Source organism: Tupaia chinensis, unplaced genomic scaffold (genome assembly GCF_000334495.1).
Source record: "Tupaia chinensis unplaced genomic scaffold, TupChi_1.0 Scaffold000097_1, whole genome shotgun sequence".
In the NCBI taxonomy this organism is placed as follows: domain Eukaryota; kingdom Metazoa; phylum Chordata; class Mammalia; order Scandentia; family Tupaiidae; genus Tupaia; species Tupaia belangeri.
The window spans coordinates 5,200,319-5,210,310 of record NW_006159559.1 but is presented as its reverse complement, the minus strand read 5'-3'; the positions used below and the strand labels follow the sequence as shown (position 1 = coordinate 5,210,310).

Here is a 9,992-nt window from a genome sequence, read left to right as displayed (position 1 = left end):
AAAACCAATCTTTACCTCAGTGCTACCTGCTACCTTCACAGTTTTAGTGATTTGCAATAATAATTCTGCCACAGTTCATACTGCTTCAGATCAATTTATCACTATTACTTAAGGGCAAATAGCTGCATCTTGTACATTATCACACAGAAAAGTGGAAAAACATGAACTTCTTTTTTTTAATGCTACAGAGTATATGCGTATGCACTAGAGAGGAAGAGAGAGGGCAGGGGAGAGAGAGAGAGCACTTAACAATGGGGCATGGTCACGCCACAATCCTTTTTCCTCCAGTTCGCCATCCCATCTCAGGATCCCGGGCATATGCATGAACATGCAGTGTGTTTTCCAAGCTACTGGAATGTGGACTAGAACCTTAGTCAACCATGTGGGATCTAACTTCTTCTGAGCAGCATTTAACTGCTTTGCTACAGAGCTGACCCAAAAAACAAAAACTTTTTACACTCTTCTTGATCTTTCAACTAGAGTCATTTAGGAATTTTACCATTTCCTTCTCTGGCCTGTGGGCCCTTGTTATTATTCATACTTACAATTCAAATTCCCAAAGGAACAGTATTAAGTTTTCTTTTCCCTGGTCAATAGCCAGACAGCTGACAGGAAATACTAGAAGGAAACCTATGAATTTGAAGAAGTCATGTCCAAAGTTACCTACCATTCTTTTCATTTAATTCATTATTTTTCTCTTAGCATGTCCTTCCCCACATTCTCTCCCCTCCCCTCTCTCCCTCTCTTTCAGCTCCCTCCCTCAAGATGTGTGATGGGAGGGCTCTCTTTCCGTTTCTTCCATCCCCCTCCGACTCATTTCCCCCTCCGACTCATTTCCGTAGTTTATCCTGATTATCTTATGTCTACATTAATCTGAAGGAAACAAAACAATTACTGTGCAGTTTAAATATCTTGGCAATCTTCCTCTTCTTTCAAATGTCAGAGAAGTCTGGGAGTCAGTGAATGAGCCACTGGCCATGTGTAGCTTTAGCTGTGCTGAGGGCAGTGGAATGCAGTCTGATGATTACCAGGGAGCCCAGAGACTAAAGCTTCCGTAATGGCTCCACCGACTGACCGTGGTGCAGCTGGGCAGGTGGGTGTCAGACAAGAGCTGGCCCCTTCTATGCATGCTCACTTTCCTCCCATAGGGCACAGACCACAGTGCAAACTACGTTGGTCATCCTCGATTCTGAAAGAATTAGCTCAACTTTACTTCTCCTTTCAGTTCTCTTTGACATCTTTTACCCACTCTTACTCTGACTCACCTCCCCCTCTGCTAACTCTTCCACAAGGTAGCCCTTTAGCCTGAAGAGGAAAGTACTTCAGCAGACTTTGAAAGCACATTTCTTGTAAGTGAAAGGTCAATGAAGAACAGGTACACCAGGTTGTAGACTTGCTCAAATACAAATGCACAAATGTGAGCTCTGTGCTTGGACAGAATCCCCATGGGTAGCAGAGGGCTCTCGGAATTTAGATTTAATGAACTGGATTCAGATGTTAATCTGTTTGGGGATTGGGGCCAGATGCCAGAAGATTTCTAAATTCTTAAATATTATTTTTGATGCTGTCAAAGCATCATATGTTGTTGTTAGCTTTCTTGGTGAAAGGAGTTTATTTCCAAAGTGGTATAAAAGGAGCAATGTTTTCTGCCACTTCTGCTTGAGGCTACTTCAGTTGTTTATTCATAAATTTTATAAAGACTGAGCCATAAGTTATATGACTTCTGGTGGAGCTGTAAGTGTGTGTGTGTGTGTGTGTGTGTGTGTGTGTGTGTGTAATGAATCCTTCAGAAACCAGTATGGGTTTTCAGTGCCTGGGCCCTGGCTGCAGATTCTGTCTGAGAGCACTCATTTCAAAGTAGTGTGCAAGGAGTCATTGCTGTGGAATGATCTCATTTATGATGTGGATGGGAAATGGAAATTCCAGTTCTGTTTTTACTTCAGAATATTTCTACTTTTTTTGGTTTCCATTTAAATACTAAAACATTTCAATGCAAAACATGAGCAGACTTTTTTCCAACATACCTTATTTCATATTTAACCATTTTACACCTAAATTACTTTTACTTTGTAGTAGTATATTACTGGATGCTGCTATATAAAGATGCTGCTATATAAAGATGCTGCTTAATGAACTGGATCAGATTTTATTAACTGATGATCGTTTTACCCTGGTCAGGTCAGTAGTTTAAAATTTAGCAGTCAGAATAAATGTTTGCTTATTTGGCTTATTTATAATTGGTTTTTAAAGAGAACTTTTAAGTGACGGATATCGATTCTTGTCAGTGAAATCTTACACTAACATAATTGATTTTTTTCCTGAAGGCTTCTGAATGTGCTTAAAGTCCTATATTTAGGAAGGGCTCCATGCAACATCTGGGTTGCTGTGTGGCTGCTGGGGAACAGCACATACAGAACTGGACTCAAAGCTCAGAATGCTAATTGAGAAACAGCCTGGTGTTTAGTTCCGAAGTCAAGGGGAAAGCAATGTGGGAGGTAATTATCCAATTTGGGATATAGCTTGCTTAAAAGAGTTACTGTGTTAATAAAAATGTAATGAGACCTAGTTCCCTGAGGCTGTTGTTTATTTTTCCTTATCTTCCCCCAGGAGATATCTCCAGGTGCAAGATGGCTCAGTGAGACCACGTTTTAGCCTTGGCACTGACTCAATTAGAAGGTGGGCGTCTACTTCCTGAAAACACTGCACCCAATACTGACAGGACGCTGAGAAAGAAAACGATGTTCGAGAACCGCAAGATAATCCTCTCACTGTTCTTGACGTTGGTGGGGCTTTTCCATTATATTCCTGTTGAATCATTGCATTCTAACTTTAAGAGAGATTAGTGAAGGGGAGAATAAGAGAATGAAAATAACTAGAGATTTGAAAATGGGGCTTAGGAACCAGGTTACAACACACAATCGTGACTTGGGGAAGATCACGTACCCGCACAACAGTTAACTTGCAGTAGAAGCGTACTGTGAATCAGATGGGAAATCAGCTCCAAGACAGGACAGTTGAAAATTAACCTGGGAAAAACAAGGCCTCTTGTTTTTCCAGAAACTTGAACAAATAAGATATAGCCTTTAAAATAAAGGGCATTTTTAGTACAGGAAAAATAGATAAGGAAGTTGTTTTTGATCCTTCTCAAAAATTCTTTCATCTTTTCACTGTGATTTGTAGGTCAGTGGGAGGGATTCTGTCCTTGGGTCTTTTCTGATTTTCAGCAATAAAACATTAAGATTCTTTCTTTGGGGTGTCTTCTACTTTCCAGCTTACTCCCTCTGGCACTTCCTACAGTCCTTTGCTCTTTGTAGCCCCAGCTGACTACTGATTGGTAGCACTATCCGTTCTCTATCTTTTGTCCTGTTGGCCTCTCCCTTTCTTTGGGCATGCACGCACACGTGTCTGGCATGAGTTTTAAGCTACTGGGTCTGGGATTTGAACTGCGGTCAGTCACGTGGGAGTCCAGCAATGTAACCATTATGCAATCTGCTGGTCCCTTTTTTGGTTGTTATTTTAATAATAGTGCATACACGCACACAAGAGAGAGAGGGAGAGATGTACCCCTGACAGGTCTTGCATTGCTGCGACCCCTTTATCCTAGTTCCTCCATCTTCTTTGAATCCTGAGCATCAGCTCATGCTCCCAAGGTGTTTTCAGACAGCCCAGAGAGTGGAACCCACAGTTGCCATGTGGCTTCCAGCCTTTCGGGACACTTACATTACTGCTGTATCACAACGTCTGGACTTATTACTACATTAGTGAAGAAGTTATTGTACTTCTTCAAGAAAAGATTGTGTCATTTGTAAATGTTTGGTACTTGTTGCTTTTTTGTGGTAGGAAAATGTATGTCAAAGAATACACTTATGCAGTTACAAAAAGATGAAATAAAGATAAACAAATTTTATCTGTGAAAATGTAGTGTTCTCCGTGGACTGAAAGTGTTTTCATCAAAATACAGGTTAGTTGTGTTCAATTTGATTATTTGTTAATAATGTTATTTTAACATACATATAGAAAAGTGCTCCAATTAAAATTACACAACTTGATAGCTTCTCTTACAAAATGATCGCCTCTTGTCAGCTACACCCAGATCAAAAATGAGGATAGTCCTAGCACTCAGAAGCACTCACTTATGCCCTCATTTACAAGAGTAACCACTTCTAATAGCATATAGACATTAGTGTTGCCAGTTTTATACCTGCTATAACTGGAATCATGGCATATTTATTCTTTTGAGTCTGGCTTGTGTCATTGAACATTAGGTTTATGAGAGTTTTTCACACTTTTACACATAATTATAATTATTCTCATTGCTGTATAGAACTTTGTTGTGTGACTATATGACAGTTTATTCATTCCACTGTTGATGGGTATCTGGGAACTTTCCAGTTTGGGCTATTAATACCATTCCTATGAATAGTCTAGTACTGTCATTGGTGAAAATATGGCTACATATCCGTTGATCTTAAGGCATGCATATACTTCTAAACATCTTTCCAATCAACCTTCCCAGTGGTATATGTGAGTTCCTATGACTCTGTCCTTTCACCAATGCCTGCTATTTCCATTCTGTGTTATTTCAGTCATTTCTGTTTATGTTTAATCATAGTTTATTTTAATTATATTTTGCATTTCCTTATGATGAATTAGATTGAGCCCCTTTTCATTCAATTATTTCCCATTTGGATTATCGTATTTTGTACAATATCCATTTAAGTTTTTACTCATTCTTCCATTGGGTTGCATTAGTCCATTTTATATTGCTGTAACAGAATACCACAGACTAGGCTATACATATATATATATATATGTGTGTGTGTGTGTGTGTGTGTGTGTGTGTGTGTGTATAGAGACAGTGCTTCTCACAATTCTGGAGTCTGGACAAGCATCTGGTGAGAGATTTCGAGTTGTGAAAGTCTTTTCGCCCCATGGAGGAAGGCAGAAGTACAAGAGAGTATGCGAGAGCAAGTGAAGAACCACCCTCCAGAGCCCTTTATGAAAGGCGCTATGTCCATTTGTAGGGATGGATAGCCTAGTCACTTTTTAAAGGGCTTCACCTCCCAATACTCTCACATTGGCAACGGCAGACATGAAAACTATAGCCGTTGTCTTTTCCTTAAGGATTTGTAGAAATTTTTCCATGAAATTCTAGTATCTTCTTCCAGTTACAGTATTCCTGTTCACTCTGTTATTATGCCTCTTGATGAACAAAAATTCTTACTTTAACATTAACATTTCTTAAGTTAGTGATTTTTTTCCCTGATTAATAATTTTTTGCCTAGTTTGTAGTTTTAAAGATATTATTCTACTCATGGGATTCATAAAGCTATACAAATGAAAAAACATTCCTTTTGGTTAATTAATTGCAGTTAAACAAATGACTTTGCAAGGACTACAAAGACAGGCATTTTTAGTTCTATCAGTCAGAATCAGTTATGTCAAATTTTTAGAGTGCAATAATAGGATTAAAAATATTCGTATTTGATTTCAGTAATATCAGGAGATTACCTGGGATATATACTTTGCACTTTCCAGCACACCACTGAAAGAGATGTGATCTTCTTTTCCTTTTCTTTTCTCTTTTTGTTTTCTTTCTTTTCTTCTTCCTTCTTCCTTCCTTCTCCTCCTCCTCCTCCTTCTTTTCTCCCCCTCTACCTCTTCCTCCTTTTCTCCTTCTTCCCTTCCTTCTTCTATTTACCAGTGGGCATGTGCACTTGGCAGAGAAAGAGCAAGAAAAAGAGAGGGAGAAAGCACTATTGCTCCATCTTGCCAGGATTTGGGGCATGTGTGTATACATGCCTGGCATGCTTTTCAAGCTGTGGGTGTGGGGACTCAAACCTCTTAGTCAGCCATGTGGGCTACGGCTCCCTCAACCATTATGCCACAGAGCCAGCCACAAAGATGCAGACTTCCACCCAATTCTAGTGGAGAAAACTTTCACATGGGATAGTATAAGAGATTTCAAAGTTGAAATTAAGAGACAAAAAGGAAATGTAGATGATGGTTTGTGACATAATTTTTTTTTTACAGGTGTACATACATATTAGCAAAAGTCAATATAGCTTAATCTTCCATTTTCATGTGTTGACATTTTTGGTAAATATTGAAGTTAGGGCGATTGACTTTCTGTGTGCAGGGTTTTCTTCCTTCTTTATGAAAGTCAAAGATTCTTGAATACCAGACTGAAACATTGCCCATCATCAGAAGATTTGATAAATTCTTTTTTCTTTTCTTCTTTGAAGGCTAGTTCATTTCTTTTATTAACTCACACGCAATTACTTGTGCTCTGGTTTGTTGAAGCAGTATGTCATACAACATTTGCCACAATAATGTCTGTAAAAATGACTAACCATAGATCTCTGGCACCACATTCATCTGAAGGGCACTTCGGATGAAGGCAACTAATTTTGCCATTTTCACTTACCTTATAATATTTAAGAACGTCCAGCTTAACCTTCTTTCTCCTGTACTTATTCTTCTTGGGAGTGGTATAAAGCTTCTTTCTTTTCTTAGTATCACCACTCAACATGAGTTGAAACATAGACTCCTTTTGGATTTTGTAGTCAGATAAAGTATGCCCATCTTCCAACTGCTTGCCAACAAAGATCTGTTTTTGCTGATCAGGAGGAATTCCTTCCTTACCCTGATCTTGGTCTTGACATTTTCTGTTTTATCTGAAGGTTCAACCCTAAGGGCGATTGTCTTCCCCATAAGGGCTTTTAATGAAATCTGCATCTTAATGGCAATCCCACTGCAGATGACAGATCCAAAAGCTACTTTATTTCTCCTCATGTAAGCCAATCAAAGAAAGCAGGTGTACCTAAAGTTGTTCTGGACTATTTGTGAGTAATATAGATCATTGGGAAAGTCATGATGAATTTCGCATAGAAAAACATAAAAAATATGTCATGACTTTCTCAAAATCTAACGTATTAAAATTTAAAATATTACATGTTTGAAGTGTGTATGTATCTATATATACACACACACACACATACACACATAAAGGGCTGTGTCCAATTTCACCCTAGTTTGGATCTGGTCTAAGAGTGTCTCCCTACCTGAACTTTCCCACCTGCATGCCATGCTCTGGTGTGCGAGGTACCTCTGCAGGTCTTCACCCAACACACCATATACTCCACTATCCTCCTTTCTTAGCTCTAAATTGCAGCTCACAAACTAGAAGTCTGAAGGCCACATGTGGCCCACACATGTGTATTGTTGGGTTTGCCGGAGGTTTGAAAATTCTTTAAGTCAGTTGCCAGGGTTTAAAAATCTGGAGAATTTTCATAAATATCCAAATTTCCTCCCTCCCCCCCACCCCCCGCTTGCAAAGCCTCAGAGTATGTGTCAACCCTGGGCTGGCATTTCCACATGGCCTGGTAGGCTGGGGCTGAGCAGATGAACTGTCTGCCTTCTACCCTTCTGGGCACCAGCGAACCAACTGTACTCACCTTGCCCATTCCCTTTCCTGTCTGGCCCCTGAAGGGGCTGTTTGCGACTGCTGTTTTAATTTTAGCCTGCCTCCACAGCCCCACCTCCCATGGTAAGACGCTGATAGTACAGTAAACTGTGGGAAGAGGTGAGTAGATAATAAGATTCAGCCACATTGATTGGCAGCTATCCACACTTTTTACAGCAACACAAAATACACTAAGACAACAACCCAGTAGAATAATGGGTAAACGTGAATGGTTATTGTACAAAATACAATATCCAGGGTCCAGCCCATGTATAAATAAGTGGTTTCCTTCCAATAGGATGCTGACAGCTGGGATTGAAACAAGGTTTGCAGTTCTTTTGGAGCCCCTCCGAGCAATGTGCTCGTTAGCTAAACAATCTCAGAAACAGTGTTCTTTCTCTCTGAGGAGAAACATGACATTAGGGAACAATGGCTCAGCATGCCACGATCCCTTCCTGAGGACTTTTCTTGTCTGAAAAGCAAGCCTGTCACTTGAGTGTGTCCACACTTGGCTATTAGGCAAGTGTGCCTTTTCACTTTTACAATAATCCGTTAGTCGATGGAAAGATTACCACTTATTTTGCCCTCCCCTCCTTGAAAGGAGAAAGCATGATGTGAATAAACCTTCCTTGGTTATTTCTCCATTCTTTTTTCCTCCTTCCTGCTGTTCCTGCCAGACAGCTATAATGTGAGAGCTAATTTGTGTCAGGTGGAGTCCAGCATTTGTGGAAAGTGCGGGTACAAATGTAAATTCTCATTATTTTGAAACAACATTGGTAAGCAATTAATTAAAATGTTGTCACCGACACCTCTACTGCACTTTAAATGACCCAGGGCTCAGTAAAGGGTAGCCAGTTTTAAGTAAAAGAGGAAAACAAATGGCTCAAAATATTTGACAGAAAATAAAGAATGTGTTACGACTCAGGGCATCGCAGGCAAGGCTGGTGGGGGTGGAGGACTGCTGAGTCCCAGGGTACCAGAGTGAGGGGAGACCATCTCAGGGTTGGTTCTTGATGAAAGTGACCGAAATCCCGTGTCAAAGAAGCCTGGCGATTTCAGATGTGGGGAGAATCTGATCTGATGGACGGGTTGTTGCAGTTGATTTCCAGGAAATGTTCAAGGGCAGGTAGGCACACAGCTCAGGAATGAGGACACGCAGTTCAATGGCCCTGCAAGAAGGGGACCTCTGGCAAGAGTCGGGCTGGGTGTTAGGTTCCTTGGGTAGAACAGAGTTTCAGGCCTTGGGTGGGGAGCAAGAGTACAGATCAGGAAACCAAGTCTGCCTCTCACTGTAATGGGTTACAGAAACTGAACCTGGCAGGAGAGGCTTCGTCCTAGATCCTGCTATTCACAGGACCGCAAGGTTCATCCTGGCCACTAAACCACAGTAGCAAGATGAGTTGGTGGAAGCAGTACCTATTGTTATATTATCAGTGCTGGCCATCTGGGAGTCTGGATCAGGCTGCAGGAGGACCTCAAGGGCAGCTGAAAAACACAGGCACACACACTTGCCAACACATCACCTTTTTGGAGGACATACTCTGAAGTGTTAGTAGTGATTATGATTATGAATGAGTTTCTTTGTTGCATTTTTAAAATATCGTTAGGTCTCCTTAATTTTTTACAATGAAAATAAAACTACAATGAAATGTTTCATAGTAAGAAGAGAGTTCTTTAATTATGCAGCCATGTATGTTTCACTTTAATTGAATTTATGCTTGAAGTAGGTTTAAAGAAGGTCCATATGAAAACACAAACAAAAAAGAATGCTGAAGGCTTTTTTTTCCCCCCAAAATGTCTCTTATCTAATTGCAATCTTATTATCACCTTCAACCCCTCTCTTTCTGTCTTTGCAGGGTGGAGTGGTCGTAATAGAGAACAAAAATCTTTCTGTAGGGTTGCTGTGGAGTAACCTTGAAATATCAAGTTGGGGAATAAACTCAAAGCTGCTAGAACAAGAACCAGAGCGTTTGTACTTGTATTAAAAACAAAGTCTTATTAGTTAATGTCTTAGATTCTTAGCTATTTAATGCATGGGAATTAATCTTGGTCAGATCTTAGTTATATGGTATCTGGCTTTCAGCAAGTATGAGGTTGTGATTATTCACTCATTTATAATCTGAACGAGGCAGAGAGATGCAAAGCTGCATTCCCCCGGGTCTCTTGCCTGTTTCCCTCTATTCCACTCTTCTTGTCAGAATTGAAGTGTTTAATTATAGAAATGGCAATAATTGCTCATAATTATGTCTTCATATGTAACAAAAGGTTTCAGGTGGGATTTGCATAAGTTTAGTATCACTTAGTATCAGCTCATTATCAAGGATGCCGGTTACAATTTCTTTGTGTCATTCAGTTCACGTGTCTAGACTGAGTGACGGCTAGATCACACGTTTAGCTCCTTCAAAGAGAGAGGAATCTGCTTGACCTTTTGATTAAGTGTAACCCTGGGTAAATTGGCATTGATGTTCTAATCTATAAAATGTGTTGGATTTAGTGATCTCTATAACGTGCCTTCTACCACCAAAAA

The 9,992-nt window shown here is 40.0% G+C and overlaps 1 long non-coding RNA gene across 1 annotated transcript; it reads left to right on the top strand.

The window, feature by feature from the left end:
• Nucleotides 1–971: 971 nt before the first annotated feature.
• LOC114006880 (uncharacterized) lies at nt 972–3,442 on the top strand. The gene is made up of 3 exons (XR_003548545.1): nt 972–1,093; nt 2,325–2,495; nt 2,608–3,442. It is a non-coding gene; the product is annotated as an uncharacterized LOC114006880 (long non-coding RNA).
• The last annotated feature ends 6,550 nt before the right edge of the window (nt 3,443–9,992 follow it).